The sequence below is a fragment of the Mauremys reevesii genome, linkage group 1, assembly GCF_016161935.1.
Source record: "Mauremys reevesii isolate NIE-2019 linkage group 1, ASM1616193v1, whole genome shotgun sequence".
Lineage (NCBI taxonomy): Eukaryota > Metazoa > Chordata > Testudines > Geoemydidae > Mauremys > Mauremys reevesii.
In genome coordinates this window covers 76,587,920-76,612,308 of record NC_052623.1, presented here as the reverse complement: position 1 = coordinate 76,612,308, position 24,389 = coordinate 76,587,920, and positions in this window count along the sequence as shown.

Here is a 24,389-nt window from a genome sequence, read left to right as displayed (position 1 = left end):
CACAAAATACCTTACTCATACCATCTATTTCTCCTAGCAGAAATAACCCAGAGAGACACCAAACATTGGCTAACTACATGGGCCAAATGGGGAAACGCTCTAAATATTTTCAAGTCTATATGCCACCCCTCCTTTCTTCCACCTCTGTCCAATTAGGCAATAACTCCTTCACTATTTGGTACTGATGGGCCTAGTCTTGGAAATATTAGAGGAAGTAGCCGATTGTGAATCTCTCTCCCCAAAAGACAATATCATGTAGTAGGGATAGTGTGTGGTGGATAGTTTATATGGGCTGTTGGAGGTTGAAGAGAGGTTTGTGTGGGGGAGAGCACCATGGAGCCTTCCTTGAATTTCAGATGTTTGCATTGTTCCTGAAGAAACTTGATGGTTGACCTTTCAGACCTTCACCCATCAACTATACTAATAAATAAACAGTGAGTGAAAACTTATATTGAAATGTATGGACTTATATTGAAATGTTTAGGGTCAGAATTAAAATTAGTGAAAAAGATCTGTGTCTTAGGGTCTTTTAAACAGAAAAATGTGGACAGACCATTCAGAAAATACTATGCTAGACATAAACTTTAAGAGTTATTTGCAGAATCCTTGATGTGCTCCATTTATGATAGTATCAGGATGCACCATTTATAGCGTGTCACTTCCCATTTTCTTGTGTCATTTTGATGTACAACAAAATGTAATGTGAAGTTGGACTTGTCATAATGTAAGTGATATAATACAAAGCTACAGGAAGTAGAGCTCTATTGTACATGCACACAGGATGGTTTAAAAATATATATATTATTACTATTAATGATCTATTTTGGCACAAACGGTGTGCTAGTCATTTTCCAGAACAGGAGACCTGGATCCTGGATCAATGGGGCCACTTTGTGTTCAGTTGTTAGTAGAAAGAAGTAAATGCCAATCTAACCTCCCATAGGAGGATCACCCCAGTGTAGAGGGATCCTCCAGTGGGATAGAAATGGTGTACTAATTCTGACATTACACCTCCCAGTGACCAACATGAGGAAACCGGATGTGGCTGGGGAATCCATATCCCCTGCTGTTATGGTTGCCATAACAGCCCACTTGAGACCATTTGCAGCTAATGTAAAATAGAGAAGCCTTTTTGTTGCTCTAATTTATGACAGCAGACTGGACCTGTGCCCAACCATCCTAAGATAGAGAGAGCACGAAAGTGGCTTAAAGCAATCTTTGTACACCTTGTGTACTTGCCAGCAGGTGGAAGATAAAGACAATGATCCTTGCTCAGGGGGATTTACAGCTAAATTTGACATGATATAATTAGTCCTTGGGGCACATCATGATGGAGTAAAGAGTTTCTTACCCCTTCCTCCAGTACACCAATTACATTGATTATATAGCTGGTTAATATTGCTTTGGTCGGAGTTATGGAAACAGTGCATCTAAAGAACAGACTTAAATGAAGAAAGGGTGTGTGCTTTGTATATCATCTCAAAGAGAGGGAATTCCAGGTGTAGAGGGCAGCATGGCAGAAAGCACATAGATGGTTATGGGAGAAGTGGATCAATGGGTTTCAGAGTGAACAGTGAAAGGACTCAGCATATTTCATTTATTTATATTTATTTTGAACACTTGAGCACAGCTCTTCTTATAAATAAATCTGCTCGTGTGATATCATATTCTAAACATTTGGTATTGTAGCTAGCTCCCATGTTATCTCTACCCTGCACAACCAAATAATAAAAGTTAAACAATAAGCAGTAGATCCTGTCATCTTCATCCCAACAGGGATCTGTATAAATACACAAACAAATGATTACAGGGGTTATAACTGCCATTTCTCAAGCTGCAGTGCACAGAGTAATACATATTGAAAAGGAAAAAAGAAATGGTTTCCCTCCGTGAGCCACATATTCAGCAGATTTTTATTGCTCTAATGCCAATCAGGTAAACAAGGGGGTTGATTTTACATGGGCAGATGCTCAAAAGCTGTTAATCTATGATGGACATTAATACTAATTACATTTTAACTGACCTGCTATAATCATTTAACTGTCTTTCTGGACAACATTTTGACATATCCATCCTCCCAATTAAGTCTGATGGTCATCTGCATGAGTATACATTCTCAGGAGCAGGGAAAAAAGATATTCTCCATTGTCTTTTAAAACATTAAATATTTTGTGGAGTGCACATTTGTAATTTAGCCTCAGCCTGGCCTCTTAAATTATGTGCAATAGTGGCATATAGGTTAGTGTGGCACTAAATTTAGCACTAAGAAAAAATAGCACACATTTTAAGTCTTTGTGTATTTGAAAAAAAAATCAAATGACAGACATTAATTTTGCATTTCTGAAGTGTAATTGGGATGTTTTGAGTTCTTTCTTTTTGCTGAGGATGTGATTTCCATGGTATGTTCATCCAGTATGGAGGATTAGTTATCTCCCAGTGCACGTGCAAAGGCTGAACTAGGATCTGTGTAAACTGCTGTGTTCATGTTGGCAAGAAATGCCTGTAAACAGGAAGAGTGGGTATATTCCTATTATTATTCATTATTATTTGGTGCCAGCAATTTGATGCCAACTGAAGATACTGGAAGATACTGGAAGATATTGAAGGGGGGGATTTTTCCTCATGTTGCAGGCAGTAAGTGGTGGTATAGCCAGTGTGAAGCGGCTGTAAAGAGTCACAGCTTGCTTGGGGCATATACCATTAGAGAGATCCTCTTGACAGGTGCAGAGACCACCACCTGCAAAAACTTCCTGTGGAAGAAGGGAGAGAGGGAGTATGGCTGGAGTATTTCTATCTATCTCCATCTTTGGCAGCAAATTTAGGAGAGCACATTGCTTAATTCTTGACCACTGCATGGGGCTCATCACTAGCACAGGCATGAATTAGGCCCTACAAGAATGAATTTCCCTTACACTGAACTTTGTGCTGTCATTTCCTCCTGTAAAATGAGTGTGAGGTGGGTGTAAGATGTTACCCATTCAGGATGGCAGGATGTAACACACACTCATTTTGACAGGTGTAAATGACTAAGGGCTAGTCTGTGCCACCCTTACTGACATTGGGTAGCACCAGTCTCCACAGATAGCCTCATTTGAAATCAGTGGAACTGCTTACAGTGTCAAATACTCCTTACTATGAGGAAAGGTGTCAGAATTAGACTTTTAATTAGCTTGGAGACAGTATGAGTGCTGTGTTGTACCTTAAGGGCAAGGTCACTGCCTTCTCTACATGGCTGTGTGGGGCTGTAAATGGGAATAAGACCCTCCTCTTCCCCGATGTGCACCCCCTCTGCACAATCTTCCTACATATCCACTAAAGGTATGGTGTGGGAAAGGTTGGCGGGGTCTATATGATAGGTCCTCATCTCTTTACCCCTCCTTGGCACAGATGTCAGTGACACCTCAAAAACAAGGCAGTGAAGATTCACTCTCAGACAGTCTATGCAATCAGACGTTCCTTCATGTGCTTCTCCACCATTTGTCTCCATTTGTTTGCTGTTATTTCCTACACAGCCATGCAGGAGAAGTTGTGATCTAGCACTTTAGATCCAGCTCTTTATTCATGAATTCCTCATCTTTGGCACAGCCCTCTGTTTGCAAATTAACTAAAGGCCTGATTCTGCCACCTTTCCTCATGCTGAGTAGTACCTTGCCAAGTATTTGCCAATTTCTAGGTGAAAGGGTAGAGAAGTTCTGAAGGGTCTTCTACTTTCCCTCTCAAATTTGGTAACCCATGAAAACAGCTCATCAGCGACTTCTCCTAAAACTAATAATTGCATCCTATTGCATCTTCAGATTAGATAATAAATTCTTCAGTATGTGGTCTGTTGCTTAATCTGCATCTATACTGTGCCTAACACAACCCTACTTATGACCTCTGGGTGCCACTCAGATATAAAAATCATTAATTTTCACAACCTTCACAATGACCCAGAAATTAAACTAATTGAATAGGTGACTGTAGAGTGAATAGACCATATCCACAGTTTTTTATTTTTATTTTTTATTTGTATTTTTAAAATAAAGTAAGCTTGGAGCTTTGACCATTTGCAACAATTTCTCTTTAACTGGGTTATGCTCCTTTAACACTTTGCCCATATCCATTGTGTTCTGGTTGTTTATTTTTTAAAAGCGGTTTCCCCTTTAACAGTGGTTTCTCCCTTCACTTTTCTCTTTTCATTTCTTTCAAAATAACATCTTGAATTTTTTTGCCCCCAAACAGAAAGGCAACAAAAACCAGGAAGAAAATGTGGCATTTTTTCCCATGGACTATAGCCTTTCTTTTCTTGAGTATTGATCCTTATGTTATGAAATCTGTTTCTCCTACTCTTCAAGTTTTCCCTGTTATGTGTGAGTACGCAGATGATGCAGCTATGAGTCAGCTCAAGAATACATGTTGCAGTAAGTGGAATTAATTTCTTGACCTACAGCTCTCCTCTGCCACGAAGCACACATGTTTTGCTTTCTCTAACCATGAAGCAGTTTTTGCAGGCAAACAATAAAGGACTTTCTATCATTATTTCTCATGAAAATTTGACTAAAAAAGCTACAGATTTCAGAAGAAAACATATTTTTCCCTCACACTACTTTAATTCCACATAGTCACTTACTGAAATTGCAGATATATGTTTCCTCCAAACATATCCCTTTTCGATGGCAAAAAAAAAGAGAACGTTTATGTAATTAAACTTTAAAAATGACAGCTATGCCTAAACTGTATTCAAGTCCATTTAAATAGATATTTACAAATTACTATTATTCTTGATGCTTTTAAAAAGTTGTGTCCATTAATTTGCAAAGGATGATTCAGACTGAAGTGTTCTGGCTGCTGAAAAATTTGCAAGAAATAACTGTTAAAAAACTTGGAAGTGTTGAATTATTTTATAAAGAATGAGCCTGCAACATGCTGAGTTCCCGCTGAATTTAATAAGTGTTGTGGGTGCTCAGGACCTCACAGGATCAGCCCTAAAAAGGATACATTTGTTACAGAAGAAGAATTTGTGTGGTATTATAGAGATGGGAGCTCTGGTGTGGTGAATAAGGGTGGCAAACAGGATCGATTTCCCTACAGTAGTGGTAGATAAATTCAGGGACTTGTGAAAATTCAGACCGCCACTCAAAGTATGTACATGCTTATACTATGAACACTTCAATAAGGATAGGGAAACAGTACATCTTAAAACATTTCTTAGGTGAATCAGAAATAAGCTACATCGTAAGGATGGACAAGTTTTCTATATGTTCTGAATTTCTGTCAAATTCAGGAAAGTGAATACTTCCTAGGGCAAATCAGAAAAATGTGGTGTGAAGCATTTGGAGAGCATGTTGTTTGCCACCACAGGATTAGAAGTTGGAGGGAGACATGTGCCATCAGAGCATTCTTGTAATGACTTAACATTATTGTTTATATTGTGGTAGCCTCTAGGAGCCCTAGTCAGAAAATACCAAAGAAATCTACTACAGTAGCATTTATGTTCAAAAAGGTGAAGTACACAAAAATGAGGAGGCTAATCAAATGGAAATTAAAAGGAATAGTGACAAGAGTGAAATGCCTGCAAGCTTCCTGAAAACTTTTAAAAATAATAGAGGTTCAAACTGTAGGTATACTCCAAATTTAAAAAAAAACTGTGAGAGAACCCCCAAAATATCACAATGACTAAACAACAGAGTAAAAGAGATATTAGAGACAAAAGAGGCATCTTTTGAAAATTGGAAGTGTCTGGGACTGGAGATATTGGCTAGTGTCATTCAGTTGCACAATCCAAGGAGCAGCGTACATGCCAGAGGCTGTGTGTGAACAGCCCAGGAGTGGGGGTTCTCACAGCAAAGCAGGGTAAGGCTGGCTCCCAGAGTTAAGAATTGGAGTGACCTAGCAGATCACAGTCCGGATAACACCAGAGGGGAACATCACACCCCCATGGATCTGTACTAGGACCAGTGCTGTTCAACATATTCATAAATGATCAGGAAAGAGGGGTAAACAGTGAGATGGCAAAGTTTGCAGATGACCCAAAATTACTCAAGATAATTAAGTCCAAGGCTGACTGCGAAGTGTTACAAAAGGATCTCACAAAACTGGGGGACTGGGCAACAAAATGGCAGATGAAATTCAGAGGCAGTGACTAGAACAGGGCAATAGACCCCATCATTTTGTATGTATAGTTGGGATTATGTTTTCCAATGTGCATTACTTTGCATTTATCAACATAAGGATGCAACCCCATGGTCTGGGTGTTCCTAAACCTCTGAATGCCAGAAGCTGGGACCTGAAGACCAAGACCACTCTCAATATATTGACCCGTTCTATTCATTAATCTTGAAGCATCTGCCACCGGCCACCATCAGAAGACAGGACACTAGTCTAATAGGACCATTGGTCTGACACAATATGGCCATTTCTAAGTTTCTATGAGTAGTAAAAGGGCTTAGTTCACCTGTGGGATGCTTGGTCTGTAGCTGCAATCTTAAAAGCTGCACTTTGGAAGCTCACCAATGAGGCATCTGTCTAAAGCATTTTCCCAGACAAAAGCTTATTTTAGTAGAAGCACTCCTAAAAGGCTCTTTTGCTAGCATGGAATTTTTCTAGAAGAGATTTTGTCCCATAGGTTGAAGTTAGAGGACTGACAAGAAAGAAATACAGACTTGACCTTGGGATTGACTAGAAAGTGACTGGAGCCTTTGTGGGACCTGAATTAATCTGTGTAAGTCTCCCAGGGAGTTTCCTGTGTAATGCCTTTTATCTAGGTATCTCAGCTAAAAGTACCTAAAATAGAGGAATTTATTTATGGTAAAACATTTTGTTGGGGTTTTTAAAGGCATATTCTATTGTTGCATTATTAGACTTAAAAAAAAAAAGAAAAGAAACCCAAAACAACCCAAACCAACCATCAACAAAAAACACTACTCCATGGAAGAGTCAGTATTGGCATCCTTTCCTGTCAGTACAATTAAAAATTGTTATATGCCAATATGAATGTCAGCCTGTTCTACCAGTTTTTGACACCATAGTTATACTGATTGAAACCTAAGTATGAATGCTGTTATACAACTGTAAAGCTATATTCCTATATCTTATTTCAGTTCCTGAATTTGAATAAATGATTCTGATGTAAGCTCGTCTATATTAGTGTAACTTCATCCACACTAGTGGGCTTTTGCAGCTTTAACTGTTCCAGTATAGTTAAAGTGGCAAAAAAATTTAGTGTAGTGTAGATAAGCCCTAAAAAGTAGCTTTAAATTCATATGTGGCTTGATTCATCCCTACCTTGCACTTTGTGTTGTCAGTTGTATCTGTGCAAAGAGAGTGCATAAATATTCTGTGTAGAATGGTAGTGATTTACACTTACTAGCCATGTCTCGATGAGCAGAAAGTGTGTTTTCTTCACTCATGCTAGCATAATTAAGTTACCTTAATAAAACTGAAAAGTCCCATCCAGATGCATGCTGATACTTTTGAAGTTGTGATAACAAATTGTGTTGTATAAAGTTTAATAAAAAAATGAAATTTTGGAAATGTCCACTTCTAACACCCTTTTTGTATAAGTGTAAGTGAAAAACAGCGGAGAATTAGGCCCAATGTCATTGGAGAAAAACATCTATCCTTACTGTAATCTAAGATACAGCTAGCATTAAAGAATTGTAGTTATCCTCACTCCATGTTTCTTCTAGAGTTATAAAACTGCCCCCCCCCACCCTGTACAGATTACTAAATTACTAAAACCAAAAGGGCTGGTAAACCAAGGGGACATAATCCCTCAGGAAAATATATATTATTAAATACAAATAAAATGGTGCTAAGAAATCAGAATACAAATAACTAGTAAAAAGATGACTGTGCAATCTAAGTTTATGACAAAATGCAACAAGTGGATGAAAAAGGCAAGTGGGAAATGAGCTGACAGTAAAAAGTCCATGTTTTTGCACAATAAGCAGTAGACTGAATTCCTGAATTCACTACCTATCTAGTGATAGTCATATGTTAGTATTCTGTTGACAGCATGACAGATGTGAGTGTCACAGAGGGCAAGCAAGTGGTTTTCCAGATTTTGATGGGGAATTTTTACCATGCACAAGGGGCAGCCTGCAAGAAGGTGTGAAGTTGTTTGTAGGAATAGTAGACCACGTTCACATTGCTGGCAGAGTGAAAGGAACAGTCAATGGCTTGACAAGGTAACAGAATTGATAGATGGAGCAGGGATAACAGTAAAGACAAGAAGCTTGTGTTTCATACAGTGGAGAAGGGGAATCCAGTGAAGGGAAGTAAAGAAGGGATGATACAACTAGAATGAGGAGCCAGGAAAGTGACCCTAGTAGCAACACTTGAAAAGGCCGGGTTCCACTAGTTGAGGTCAGAGAGGATTCCATTCTTCTTCTCTTTCACTCCAGCCCTTTGTCTCTCCTACATTCCCATTTCCTTGACCCTACTCTCTTTAGTTCTACTCACACGAAATATATGAAAAATACACAGAGACCAAAACACTTGCAAAACACTAATGGAACCATGAAGATGCATATGTTACAATTTGGAGCAATCACATTGAACATTCGTTATCTCTTTCCAAACTCTTCCCCTAACCTTGTTTGATTCTATCATTCATCGTTGCCTTGTGTTTAAATTTTTTTTATTGGCGATAATGAGATTCTGCTCTGAAATAGGCTGTGGCATGCGGGCAACCTGTGCAGTGCTTTATGACAGATGCACATTGACCCCATTCATCACCCTACTAGGTGCCTGTATCAAGTCTCAGATTAAACTAGTGCAGTATTGACAATTTCAAGATATAAAAAACCATGCGTTCCCCTTCCCTCCAAAAAATCTTGAGATCTTCAGCCCCTCTCCCAGACCTGGGGAGGCTGCAGCAAGATCCCCTGCTCTGCCTCTTCCCAGACTGGGTGCTTCAGGGAGGAGAGGGGTGTGGAGAGTAGAATCACCATTTTGTCTAGGTTTCTCACAGGAGGGAAGTGGGAGAGGGAGGATGGAACGTAGCTGAGTTGCTGGGTTCTTTGCTCCCTCCCTTTTCCTCTCCTCCTGTGAGAACTGTGAGAGGAAAGGAGAGGCTCTGCCAGCTTCTGGCAGGGATGAACTTTGCAAGAGGCTGGAGCTTCTTGCATCATCCCACAAGACAAACTGCAGCACCCTCTGACATCCCGTCATTCGCAAAAGAATTATAAGAATTGGAAATACTGCTATTGCTTTCCCATTTAGCTGTGTTTCCCCTCCCTTTCTGTGTTTCTTTTTTAATGTTCACAACCTATTTTCTTATTCATCCTTTTACCATTTCCTCCTTTCCTTTGTCCCTGCCATTTCCATTTATGTCTGTGTTTGTTCTCTCTCCTTCTTCCGAGGGCTCTGGTAAGTTTACTTTACTGCAGGGTTTCTCAAAGAGGGGTCGCCGCTTGTGTAGGGAAAGCCCCTGATGAGCCGGGCTGGTGTGTTTACCTTCCCCGTCCACAGGTCAGGCCAATCACGGCTCCCACTGGCCCTGGATTGCTGCTCCGGGCCAATGGGAGCTTATTGAAGTGGTTCGGGCAGAGGGACTTACTGGCCACCGCTACCAGCAGGTCCCATTGGCCAGGAGCAGCGATCCGCGGCCAGTGGGAGCCGTGATCGGCTGGACCTGTGGACAGGGCAGGTAAACACACCGGCCCAGCCTGCCAGGGGCTTTCTCTACACAAGCGGTGACCCCTGTTTGAGAAACCCTGCTTTACTGCATATGTCCAGTACTGCTCAGGTTAACTACTGATTCAAATGAACTCCCTAGAACCTTGAAGGTTATGATATAAGATTTTTCTGTGGAGTTGATTGGTTAGCGGTACTTAGAGAAATATTTCCAATATAAGTGTTTTCCTCTAGAGATCCAAAGTGCTTTGCAAAAGTGGGTGATTATAGTTATCTCCATTTTGTAGTTGGTCAAACAAAGTTGGAAAAGTAAAATGACTTGCCTAAAATTACATGGTGAAATGCAGAAGAGTTCTTTGTCAATGCAGTCTGCTCCTCGGGTGGTAGAACTGATGTTATTGTAAGTTGTCAAATGGAAACAGCCATACGAAGACAACTGAGAAACTGTGGCTGATTACATATAGGCCTCCTTAAGACGTGTCTGTGTCTAAAAATAAATATATATATATCTCTTTTGTTGTCTTACACCAAAACTGCATTCTGTGTCTCCAGTTAAATAGAATCAAATGAAATAGAAATAGAAATCCAGATGCAAGGAAATCACCTCATTCTCAGTATATGCTCATTCATAACTTGTGGTAGGTTATAATGGCTGTCTTCTTTTGTAAAAAAAAAAAATTAAAATTATTCACAAGTTCTATATGGCTTTTTTCTAGCTCTGCTTAGATATGCACAGAATTGGATTAAGCTGATTGACATTTTTTTAAGAGATCATGTTAATTCTGCCTCAATGTTCACACTATATTTAAAGAATGTAGCTGAATACAATGTTAACTCGTGTTTGATTTCAATCTTCTGTTTGTGCATTTCAATTTCAAAAGTCCAGGGTTCAGCCTTTGAGATATATATATATATATATATATAGGTTTTCCACTGCATTGTTTAATGCTGCCTCTGTTGGTTTATCTCATGTGCTTTAATCTGAAAGAAAAATGAGACTTAAACATCTTCCATGGTCTAAATACATGCAATGTTTATAAATCTAGATATTAAATAGGGGTTATTTGTGAATTAAAGGTGTTCTGTCAAATAAGGAACAAAACTGAATGTTTGTTGAGAGAAAATGTTGTACAGAATCTACTAATAGACATGTTTACTGTACATAATTTAAAAAAAATGAAAACTAGATTGTATTTGCTTGTATTTAATTGTAGTTTCACTGCAGTTCTGGAAACCCTGACACTACAGTTGTGTTACTGTAAGAAAACCAAATTCTCATTGGGTGCTCAGCACTTTTGAAAACCAGGGGTGAAATCCTGGTCCTCCTGAAGTCAATGGGACTCCTGGCCCTATTGAAGTAAGTGATAAGATTTCACTATGAACAAGTTATTTAGAAGCCTAAGTATAGATTTACGAGCTTAACTTTCAGCTTGTAAATCCATACTCAGCCTACTATTTTTTTTAAATCTTGGCTATGATTTTTATCTTGACAGAGTCTCTAATAAGCACCTGGTCATAGAATTATAAAAATGTAGGACTGGAAGGAAACTCAAGTGGTCATCTTGTCTACCCAAGTCAACCTAGATGGTCCCTGACAGGAGTTTGTTTAACCTCGTCTTAAAAACCTCTGGTGACAGAGATTCCACAGCTTCCCTAGGTAACGTGCCAGTGCTTAACTATCCTTATAGCTAGAAAATGTTTATTAATATCCAACCTAAATCTCCCTTGCTGCAAACTAAGCTCCTTACTTCTTGTCCTGGCCTCGGTGGACATGAAGAACAGTTGATTGCAGTCCTATTTATCTTTTACAATCTTTTACATACTTGAAGACCATTATTGTGTCCTCCTCAGCCTCTAAACCAGGGATCGGCAACCTCTGACATGTGGCTCGCCAGGGTAAGCACCCTGGAGGGCTGGGCCAGTTTGTTTACCTGGCGCGTCTGTAGGTTTGGCCGATCACGGCACCCACTGGCCGCAGTTCGCCGCTCCAGGCCAATAGGGGTGGTGGAAAGCTGTGGCCAGAACATCCCTTGGCCCCCACCGATTCCCATAGCCCCCACTGGCCTGGAGTGGCGAACTGTGGCCAGTGGTAACAGTGATTGGCCGAACCTACTGACGCGCCAGGTAAACAAACTGACCCAGCCCGCCAGGGTGCTTACCCTGGCGAGCCACGTGCCAGAGGTTGCCGACCCCTGCTCTAAGCTAAACATGCCCAGTTCTTTCAACCTTTCCTCATAGGTCATATTTTCTAAACCTCTTATCATTTGTGGTGTTGTTTTCCAGACTGTCTAATTTCTTCACATCTTTCTTAAGTTGTGGTGCCTAAACCTTGACACATTACTACAGCTGAGACCTCACTGGTGCCCATCAGAGTAGAATAATTACCTCCCATTTCTTACACTCCCATTTCTTATGACACTCCTGTTAATACACTCGAGGATGACATTTGCCTTTTTTACAACAACATCAAACAGACTTATATTTAATTTTTGATCTGCTATAACCCCCCCATATTGTATCTGGAGTACTGCTGTCTAGCCAATACTCCCCATTTTGTTGTTGTGCATTTGCTTTTTGCCCTGATATCCATTTTATTGATTTGAGACCACTTCTCCATTTTATAAATATCATTTTGAATTCTACTCCTGTTTCCAGGGTGTTAGCAGCCCTTTCCATCTTTGTGTCATCCTTAAACTTTGTAAGCATACTTTCCACTCAATTATCCAAGTCATTAATGAAAAACAATTAATAGTAGGACAAACCCCTGCAGGATGATGCTAGATACATCCTCTCAGTTTGACAGTAAAACCATTGATAACTATTCCCTGAGATTGGTCTTTCAACCAATTGCCCACCCATCTTATAATAATTTAATCTAGATCATATTTCACTAGTTTGCTTATGAGACTGTCATATGGAAATGGGTCAAAGGCCTTACTAATGTCCAGATATATCATGTCTATTTCTTCCCCTATCCATTAGTCCATTTATACTGTCAAAGAAGGAAATTAAATTGGTTTGACATGATATGTTCAGGACAAATCCATGTTGGCTATTACTTGTCACTCTACTGTCCTCTAGGTTTGAACAAATTGATTCTTTAATAACTTATTCCAGTATCCTTCCAGGTATTGAATTTAGGCTGAATGATCCATAATTCCCTAGGTTCTCCTTCCCCAATTTGTACATGATCATATATTTGTCCTTCTCCGGTCCAGAAAAAAATAATGTATGCTAACCTTTGTATATGTGAATAGTCTCACTGAACACTGGTTGTACTCATATGCTTAAAGCTGAGCACATGTGTAAGTCTTAGCAGGATTGAGACATTAATGTCTATCATATGATTTATAGTCTAGATTTCTTTGTCTTCAGTGCCTATAATAATAGTTCTCACAGGATGATTGAGACCTGTGCAGATGAGATTGCAGGTTGATGGTTGTGCCTACACTGATTTGATTGAAAATTCAGGGCCTCGAGCCTCCCTCATTTGGGTGGCTTGAGAGAATAATTTAAGATTTTGTTTGCTGCTGTAAAGTCATGAAAAAGGAAAACTGAAACAGCACATATCCACTTGTATATAGCACATTGGTTAATTAGACTAGTATAACTTTAGTGTACATAGTTTATTAATTTTAATTGTATTTGAAATTCAATATCCTTATAAATATTGGTATAATTCCATGACATTTATGACAATATGGCTATTCAGTAAATATTTATAATGTAATTGCTGGTATAACTAATTAAATTAAAGGGAGAAATAAATATCCAAGAGAAAGGAAAGGAGAGATTAAATAGATTGCCTCTTGACACAGGAGGACAAGTCTTTCCATTTGGATAAAATGTAAATTAACTTGTAGCAAATAGCAACACAAGAACTGTGTGTATCTCTCTTCAGATTTTAAGATGTTAAAAAAAAGTGTTAGCATTTTAAATTAAAGCCTATGGAAAAAGTGGTATTGAAGCAATTAATTGCTTTAATTACCTCTCCTAGATCCTTCAGGGTTTCAGGCATTTGAATCTCCTGCAAGCCATTCATTCCATTTAAGGAGAATAAGCCAAGAACCACGAGTAAGGGAAAAATGTGAACTCTCCTTCAGGTTTCTTCATTTCCCAGCCCCTTAACCTTGGTATAATAAAAGTGCCTGTAGCGCATAGTTTAATCCCATTTCATCTCTATGAACTATTTTATGTACACACACTTGTACTTGCAATGAGGTGCAGCCTCATTGGAAGTTGGTCTAACCAGGCAGGCCGCTCCACTGATGCAGAGACCCACTGAGATCAATGGGGCTCTCTGCAGCTGTAAGAGTCAGTCTGCTCGGAACCTCTTGAAGGATTGGGGCCTAATTAGACTCTAAGCAACTAAAATAAAACAATGATACAATGGGCAAAGAAAAACCCAGAAATACCAGAAAGTCTTTGAGGTCCACATTATTATTAAAATTACTTATAAAATGATTATTTATTTTAAATGCTGCATGCTTTATTAGCACATTATCTAACTAACCCAATGTTTATGTGAATAGATTTTATGACTCATAATAGCATAATAAAATTATAACCGGATAGACAGTTGTGATGAAATGAATGTTGCTTCAGTGGTGCATGTCAGCTTATAGAATGCTAATGCCAGCTGAGGTAATATTTTTTGGTTCAGTGATTTAGGTTATCAACACCCTGGCAGCCATCTCGTGAGGATGCTGTTGTCTACTGCAACATTTAATATATAATTTATTAATGGAATATTTAGATAACTAATGACAGATTTCTATTGAACAATTCACGTCATTGTTTTTTTTCTATTGTTTGCTATACTTCTGTATTATTGAAACACATAACTATGTGTTAATTTTAGAGAGATTTTCTTCTACACAGAACAGGACTGAAAACTAGAGTTTATTTTAAAAAGGTCTTTAAATAAGATGCAGGCTAAAAAGTGATGACTGGTTCTTTTAAAAAAATGAAGTGTATAGTAAACTAGTTTCACACTGATGTTATGTTTAGATTCCCTCCTCTCCCTGGGATCCATTTGATCATGCATAACATTACGTGACTAAAACACTGAGATACTCAAGAGAGAGATTTTGGAGTCCTGTGGCTAGGGCATTAACCTTGGACTTGAGAGAGCTGGCTTCAAATCCCTGCTTTGCCACAGGCTTCCTATATGCCCTTGGACATATCACTTAGCTGTTTTGTGTCTCAGTTCCTTACCTGTCAAAGGGGGATAATAATACCTGAGATAAAGACACTGAAGAGTGTGAAGCCCTTTGCTACTATGGTGATGGGTGCCATACAAGTGCATAGGATAGACAAGGTAGCATGAGGAGCTGTCTTTTCCTGGTTCTCCTACCTGACTCACTCTGTGGTGTTGTGACCCTGGAGGTCAGTGGGACTCTTTTCAGCCATTAATGGATTTGGATCAGGCCAAATACGGTTATAATACTAGTGAAACTATACTTAATTTTTTCTGAAGAATTGAATGCTCTTTCTATGACATGCAGAAAACTTGCATTAAAAGTATTGGGTTTAATTTATGAAAAAAATCGCTCCTAGGACAAACGAAGAATGAGCTATGTTATCTCACTGCCAGATAAAGACCCTCTTTTGAAAAACACAAGTCATATTAAGAGAGTTATATACTTTTTTTTAAAAAAAAAAGCTAAATATTTTAAGGTACTTATGGTTTCAATCATGTCGTGTCTTAATCTACTTTATTCCTATACGCACTATGAAAGAGAAAGGGGTGTGGGGAGGGGAAAGAAAGGTCCTGATGAACAAAAGCAAGGTAGGGATATAGGAGCTTGACTCCTTACATATCTTGTTTTACTTTACCACTATAAAAATCATCCTTTGCAGCATGCTTTCAGCCTAATGTGAAAGATGCATGAGAGTACTGCAGAACTAGTGATGCAACACTGGTTATGCAAAACAGTCAAGTGGTTTCAGACTGCACGGTATGCACTGGAACACTGATTGTAGAGACTGAACATAAGAATGGCCACATTGGGTCAGACTAGTTGTTGGCAACCTCTCACCAGGCCAGTTTGTTTACCCACGGTTTGCTGCTCCAGGCCAATGGGGGAGGCGGGAAGCCGCGGCCAGCACATCCCTTGGCCAGTGCCACTTCCCGCAGCCCCCATTGGCCTGTGACGGTGAACTGTGGCCAGTGGGAGCCACGATCGGCCGAACCTGCTGACACAGCAGGTAAACAAACTGGCCCGGCCTGCGAGGGTGCTTACTCTGGTGAGCCGTGTGCCAGAGGTTGCCGACTCCTGGGTCAGACCTATGGTCCATATCTTGTCTTCCGATAGCAACCAGTGTCAGATGTTTCAGGGGGAATGAAAAGGAAAGGGCAATTATTGAATTGCAACACTATTTGTTTTAAAATGTTGTACAGAAGTGATCCATTTTACGGGGGCCTTTTTAGCGTTCTTGTAAAGATGAATAATGCTTTTCATGCAGAATGATCCCAAAGCACTTTATAAAGTTTTCAGCTTGACTTACAAACTATACATGTTATACAAAAATCACTTCACTCACACTGAAGTGTAGTTACTTCTGGGGAGAAATGTAGCAGCTCTACACAACACTTTAGGACAGGAAGTGAAGACTTCATTAAACTGAATTGAGACAACTTTATCTGGAGAGAGACATTTTTAAATCATCAGGTCTGGATATCTTGCATTCAAGAGTTTTTAAAGGGCTAGCCAAGGAGCTTGCTGGATTTTTAATATCTCTTGGAACATTGGAGAAGTTCCAGAAGACTGGAGGAAAGCTAGTGTGTCAATATTAAAAAGTGGTAAACAGGACAACTCAGGTAATTTTGGGCCTCTCAGGTTGACATTAATCTTGACAAGATAATGAAGAGTTTAATACAGAACTTGATTGATATACAGGGTTATATAACTAATGCCAATCAATATGGGTTTATGGAAAATAGATCCTGTCAGACTCATATTTTTGATAGGGTTACGAGTTTGGTTAATAAAAGCAATAGTATTGATTTAATATATTTCACTTTCTGTAAGGCATTTGACTTGGTACCACAATGTTTTCATTAAAACGCTAGAAAAATATAAAATTATCATGGCACACATTACATAGATTGAAAACTGGCTAACTCAATAGGAGTTGTCGGGGCAAACAACTTAGTTTTAAGAGGAAGCTGGACAAATTTATGAGTGCAATTTTATGATGGGGTACCTTGTGATGGTGAGTAGCAAGGCTTAGCAGCCTTGGAGCTAAGTTCTGGTTTATGTCTTATGTTCCTAAAAGTTCATGCTTTAGGGCTTCAGTTGTCCACCTAAAGGGGTCAGAAAGGAATTCCTGCCTTTGCCCAGTGTATTCTCTCTCTCTCTCTCTGTAAGTTGTCTCCTATCTCTGAAGCATCAGAGTAAGTGGATGGAGATGGGATATTGGACATGGAGGGCTCTGAGGTGGCACTGAGTATTCTCTCTCTCAGGTGTGTGGCTGGTTGGTTTTTACTCAGAAGCTCAGCGACTAACTGATCACCAGATGTGTGGTCAGGAAGAAATTTCCCCCAAGGTCTGATAGTCAGTGACCTTGGAAAGTTTTTGACTTTCTCAGCAGAGTGTGGGTATGGTTACTTCCCAGGACTATTTGGGTATATAGTCACTTAATCATTTCCATGCCATTGGAGAGGCCTTGGGCATTGGTGCATCTTGGTCTACTCTCCAGTGGTCCTAGAGTGACTGCTGCTGGAATACTGTGTCCAATTCTGGTGCCCACAATTAAAGAAGGATGTTGATAAATTGGAGAAGGTTCAGAGAAGAGCCATAAAGATGAGTAAAGGATTAGAAAATGTGCCTTACAGAGATAGACTGAAAGAGCTCTCTCTATTTAGCTTAACAAAGAGAAGCTTATGATAATTTAATTTTAATAATTGGAGATATACCAATCTCCTAGAACTGGAAAGGACCTTGAAAGGTCATTGAGTCCAGCCCCCAGCCTTCACTAGCAGGACCAATTGTTTTGCCCCAGATCCCTAAGTGGCCTCCTCAAGGATTGAGCTCACAATCCTGGGTTTAGCAGGCCAATGCTCAAACCACTGAGCTATCCCTCCCCCCTGAGTAACAGTCTATAACAGGAGTCGGCAACCTCTGGCACGTGGCTCGCCATGGCCAGCATATCCCTCGCCCGCGCCGCTTCCCGACGCCCACATTGGCCTGGGACGGTGAACTGTGGCCAGTGGGAGCCGCGATTGGCCGAACCTGCCGACGTAGCAGGTAAACAAACTGTCCCGGCCTGCCAGGGTGCTTACCCTGGCGAGCCACGTGCCAAAGGTTGCCAACCCCTGGTTTATAAGTACCAACATGGAGAGTTAATATCTGATAATGGAATGTTCAACCTAGCAGAGAAAGGTGTAACATGATCCAATGGCTGGAAGTTGATGGTAGACAATTTCAAACTGGAAATAGGGCGTAAAAAATTAACAGTGAGGGTAATTAACCCTTGGAACAATTTACCAAAGGTTGTGGTGGATTTTCCATCACTGGCAATTTTAAAATAAAAACTGGATATATTTCTAAAAGATCTGCTCTCCTTCAAACAGGAATTATTGTGGGGAAGTTCTATGGTCTGTTTTATGCAGGGAGTAAGAGCAGATGATCACCGTTATCCCTTTTGGCCTTGGAATCTATGAATCTAGTTGAAACTACAGCTCACAAAAAGGAACTGCCCGGGAATCTTTTCTGTTTTTTAAATCTTTGGGTTGTATTATGTAAGTAAAACATACTCAGAGCAGTCTCACTGGGGGTATAGACTATTCAGGTGACAATTAAAAGGTTATTCTGATTTGGACAGAAATTACCTGTGCCAACTGTATTCCTGATTTTAAGTATAGATTGTACAGAGCCTCAGTTGATGTAGTTGGAATGATGGCAGTTTACATCAACTGAGGTTCAGTTCCACTGACTCTCTTCTTGGAAGCATCTTTCAAATGGAATAAACTTTTCAAGTGTGAGTTCTGTAAGTGTATATTTGTTGTGACGTTAATATCAAATGGCCAGGACCACAGTTTTTAGTCTCTTCTGAATGATGACTTTTTAAGATCTGTGCTGTCTGATTCTGAACATTAAAATAAATCAGAGCATGTGTCATAACTGTGAAGGGAAGGGTAACAACCCTCCTGTATGCAATACTGTAAAATCCCTCCTGGCCAGAGGCACCAAAATCATTTTACCTGTAAAGGGTTAAGAAGCTCAGGTGACCTGGCTGACACCTGAGCCAAAGGACCAATAAGGGGACAAGATACTTTCAAATCTGGTGGTGGGGTGGAGGGAAGGCTTTTGTTTGTGCTCATTGTTTTGGTGTTGTTCGCTCTTGGGACTACGAGGGACCGGACCTCAATCCAGGCTCTCCAAATCTTTCTGAACAAGTGTCTCATATTTCAAACTTGTAAGTAACAGCCAGGCAAGGAGTATTAGTTTATCTTTGTTTTTCTCAACTTGTGAATGTTCCTTTTCTAGAGGGAGGTTTATCCCTGTTTTGCTGTAACGTTGAAATTAAGCCCAGAGGGGGTTCCTCTGGGCTCTTTGAATCTGATTACTCTGTAAAGTTGATTTTACAGAGATAATTTTTACCTTTTCTTTTTAATAAAATCCTTCTTTTAAGAACCTGACTGATTTTTCTATTGTCCAAAAATCCAGGGGTTTGGGTCTTTGTTCACTTTGTAACCAATTGGTTAGGATATTGGGGGAAGAGAAACTCCAATGGGTCCTTTCTCTGTTTCTTGTTAAATCACTTGGTGGTGGCAGTGTACCAGGTTTTAACCTAAGCTGGTAGAAATAAGCTTAGGGGGCTTTCATGCGGGTCCCCACATCTGTACCCTAGAGTTCAGAGTGGGGGAGGAATCCTGACACACATGTAAACTATAAATATTGTTCTATAACTTATTTTAATCTTCCATAAGAGATAATTGGTGATTCATTCACTGTACGTTTTACTACCACCCTTAAGACATATGATGCAAAGCAACTAGCAGTTCAGTCTTGACCTACTTTGTAACTATTATATTTTCATTTTGAGGATTATTGCTGTGCTTGCTAGAGTCCTTGGGTTCCTATCTATTATGTTATGCATTGTACAAACATACAAAATGTCATGTCTGCCCCAAAGAACTTACAGTCTAGTTTAGGACAAGATGTGAAAAGGGAGCATATCCAACATAAAGAGAAAGGAGGATAGAAGTAATAGTAATACATTTATGTGGTAAGGGTGTGACCATGCAAACACTGAAACATGCAAAACTATATGCACAGGCTTCAAATTGTTCCCAACCATATTAAGTTTTATGTATATTTCATAATTATTGATTACTTCTATTAAAACAAATTAATTGATGTGCAACAATTTTGTCTTGTCTGTTGCTAGCTGTATTTCCTTGCCCATTTAATAATTACATACATTCTGTATTTTCATGCTATTACTTAGCTCTGTCATTTTCTTTGCCTTAAAATTATATCAGTTGCTATAAAGGACTGATTTTCGTCAAAATGCTGATAGTGAGTCTGGCTTTGTCTCCAGAACTACTTCTGTTTTTCAGAGTTGTCCTCACTCATTTCTAGTGCTCTGATTGAAAACAATTCTTACATAAATTTCTATTCTCAACTGTTGTGACAGTTCAGCACAGTAGCTGACCACAAGATGCTATAAATACTGTTTTCAATCAAAGCAGTTGAAAATTGCTTCTTGGAATAAAATGGTGTGAGATCAGTTTGGAACTTTTAAACCTTTCTTGCTGTATGTAGGCAGGTTCTAATTTGAAAGCCAATGGAAAAACTCACACTGATTTATCATGCTGTCATTAGCGGGGATTATTATAGGTGTCTAGTGAAGAGGTATCAGAAATCATGGAAATTAAACATTCATTAGATTAGACCAGAGGACTTTTGCATATTGGGCAGCTGACACTGCATTTGAACAATGCCTTGGTTCTGAAAATAAGGAACTAATGTGGTATAGTAATTAAAATAAATATGAACTCATCATTAGGGGCACAGCCTGCATCCCTGCTCTCATAGGCATGAGGAACCTAGTGCAACAAAGAGGGGTACAGGACTTGGGGTCACGTTCCTCATCCTTCATTGACCATGCAGAACTGATTTATAAGGCTTCCCTGTGCATGCCACAAAAAGGGCAATTTCAGGTGATTTACGGATGCAGTGGGGGATTCCTAAGTATGAAGATCCAACAGACAGGGCCGGCTCCAGACCCCAGCGCGACAAGCCCAGGGACGACCGGACCTGCCGCAGGCATAACTGCGGACGGTTCGCTGGTCGCGCGGCTCGGCTGGACCTCCCGCAGGCCTGCCTGCGGCAGGTCCGTCGTCCGGGCTCCGTGGACCTCCCGCAGGCATGACTGCGGCAGCTCAACCGGAGCCGCCGGACCAGCCAACCGTCCGCAGCTGCGGGAGGTCCAGCCGAGCGCGCGACTAGCGGACCCTCACCAGTCAAGCCAGCGGGAGGTCCGCTGCTCCCGGGGCTCCGGGGCGTCTCCCGCGCATGACTGCTTGGGGCGGCCGAATATGTAGAGCCGGCCCTGCCAACAGATATTCCACTCAAACCAGAGGCACGTGACTGCTTCAGCCTTTCAGTTGCACCAGCTGCCACAGAGTAAGTGCCACTAAGCATTCCTTCCTCTCCTGCCACTATGCACTAATGATTTGGCCCTAGATGCTACCTTTCTAATGAAAAACACATTCGTGGATACTAATGAAAGCAAATATATTGAATCAAACAGTATTCTGGTTGGTACAAACCATTCAGTTATAGTGAGGCATAACAATTTATGATGCTAAGAGCAAAATCAAATAGTTTCTAATTTAAAAAAATGTTCATGTAAATAATATGGACACTCAGCACACACCCACAAAATCAATTTGACTGCTGCTGTCATGCACTTAGAGCTTCCTGTGTATTAATTAATTATGCAGATTTCATATGTTTGAAATGTAAGCTTCTGTCTTCATCCTGATTGATCTGACTATGACACTTGGCATTTTGAACAAACCATATTCGTTCTTAATACACTCTGTTGATACATTACTTCTTTTTATCTGAGACCTGAATGGGTACTCTCTTTATATGTTGAACAACATCTTTTGTTTAGTGAAATCGAGGCGATTCCTGGAGACAAACCTATAGTTTGTGAGGAATTTACTGCCCACTATTTTATAAATTCATATAAATTATAAATTCATATACATGAATTTGCACTAAAGAAAAAGGCAAGCAGATGTTGAGTTAAATTACACATCTGTTGGCTTGAGAAGACATTATAAGTATGCCAAATTGTATTTGACCTTTATTTTTCTCTGGAGACTAGATCTGATAAGTGAAAGAGGCACAACATAACAATTAAAATAATTGTTTTTAAGTAATCAGCTCCACTGCATTCACTTATTACAATGATATTGGTTTTCTGAAATCTTTTTATTACACTTTAAAAACATTTAATGTAAAAACAAAACAAAATTGTATTTCAAGCTTCTATATGGGATTTACCTATAAAAATCATCATTACAAGTATTTATTCAACTGTATATTAACAATCAGTACAAAATGTTGTGGGATTAAATTATGTCATCAAGTGACTATGTTTATTGTTATTAGTAAGCAGGATAGTAATTAGAATCAATTTCTAATTACATATCTGCATATTTTATATTGATATAAATAGCTGCATTAATATCCTGACACCAAGATATATATATAAAGAGCCATGATTTATGACCAACATAGAAATGAGAGTCAGCTGAACAAAATAGAATATATAAACTATAAACAATGCTGCATGCATTCAAATGTGGTATGAAAAAGTATTTTATAACACAGTGGTTAATACATTTAAAAAATATACATAATAATGAAATATCTTACCTTTTTATACCAGTTATCACCTGAAAGAGGGTGTATAGAAATGCATAATCAGGAACAAAGAGACATTGAATGAAATTCAAAGCCAACAAATTTGAAACTGATAAAAGAAAAAAAATCTACATTTTTATACAATGCATAATGAACTTGTAGAATTAATTGCCACAAGATATCACTGAGACAACAGCTTACTAGGAGTCAAAAAAGGAGTTGACATTTATAAAGATAATTAAAACATCCACAGTTACATTAGACAAGGAAGAAAATTACAAAGGGTATCAAACCTTCATGCTTCAACTGCTAGCTGTCAGTGTTGGTCAGAAACTTCTGCTTTGTGCATGTTATTCCATAATGGTCCACTAGGGAGTCTCTTGCACCTTTCTCTGAAATGCATTGGTACTGGCCATTGTCAGAGAGACGATACAGGATAAGATGGACCCTGGTCTGATCTGCTATTATTATGTTTTTATGCTTGTGTATGTTGGATAGATCTGTACATATTTCTCTGTCTACCAATGGAATTTATTTTAAAATTGTTGTTAGTGGAACATCAAGGTTGCATAGCTGAAATCACAAAACATAACGAAATACAAAAGTAACTGTTGCACGAGCAATTTTAACTCATTTAGGTGGCACACCTGCGTTTTTAGAGGTAAACAGTAGTACAGGAATATTGGAATTAAAAATAGTATGTATGTGCAACAGGGCCAAATTAAAGTTGTTGTTAGTGTCTGAATCTCCAGTGTCTTGCACCTTACAGAATCATTTCACTATACAAAGTGGCAAGCAGTGACCTCCAAGATCTCATGCCCAAACTCCTTTTCTTGATCGTCTATCTCTGTCGAACAGCTCATTCATAGTTATTAAAAAGCTCTGATTCTGCTTTTCAGTGGGACCAATGTTTGTTTTCAGGGGTTACTTTGTGTCTCTCCCCCCCCACAAGTGGGTAAAAGTAAGATTTGTCTTGCTTTGAAGACATGTAATGGCCATAAAAACCTTACAGCCTTTGAAAATACCAGCAGAAAGCATGCCACACCCTAGATCAAAATGGATGACATTCTGGTTTCTGCAGACATTCAGGAAATAAGTACTAATCTCCAGGTAGTAATTTTGCATGCTTTTGTGTACAGCTGGTGACATAATGAAAGCAATTATTTATTAATAATTAATGAACATTTACCAAAATTATTGTTTGCAATAAAATTATTTGCCCAGTTATGCTAGTGAGGGCCTCAATCATCACACTGAGTTACACACTTTTGGGACTGCTCTCAGGAGCGCAAGTACAGTTTAACATAAATGTTGCAGAATCGGGCCAAGATGTAAGCTCTTTGGGGCAAAGACTGTGCCTTCCTTTACATTTGTACGGCTCCTAGCACATTGCACATGCTGCTGAAAACAAATCATAAATATCAATAATATGTACATCTAAATTCTAATCTTCAGTGAGATTTTATTACTGGAGTAGAATTACATGCCATGTTTCTTCATTCTGTGAGATTTTTATTTAGTGTGCATATGTGATGCTATTGACATAGCAATTTTTCTGTCAGAAAGCTTCTTAGACTGTAATTAGGCATGTGGTATCTTTGTACTTCTAGATGGGGAAGCTGAGAAGCCAATCAGACCAAATGCTTTTGAAAGCCAGGAAGTCAACTTGCTGATACCATAACTGTAATGTCTCTTTTTTTTTTTTTAATTTTCTCACTGCACTGAATTCTCTGTAAAATTCTAACTAGGACATGGCTTTTATAAATTGTGTCTATTATGCTTTATTTTGGAGGCCTGCATTATTGAAAGAGTTGGTGTCACCAACCTCTGTCAATCGTTGCAGAGCATTAAAAAAGCTAAATATACCTAAAGGGATTG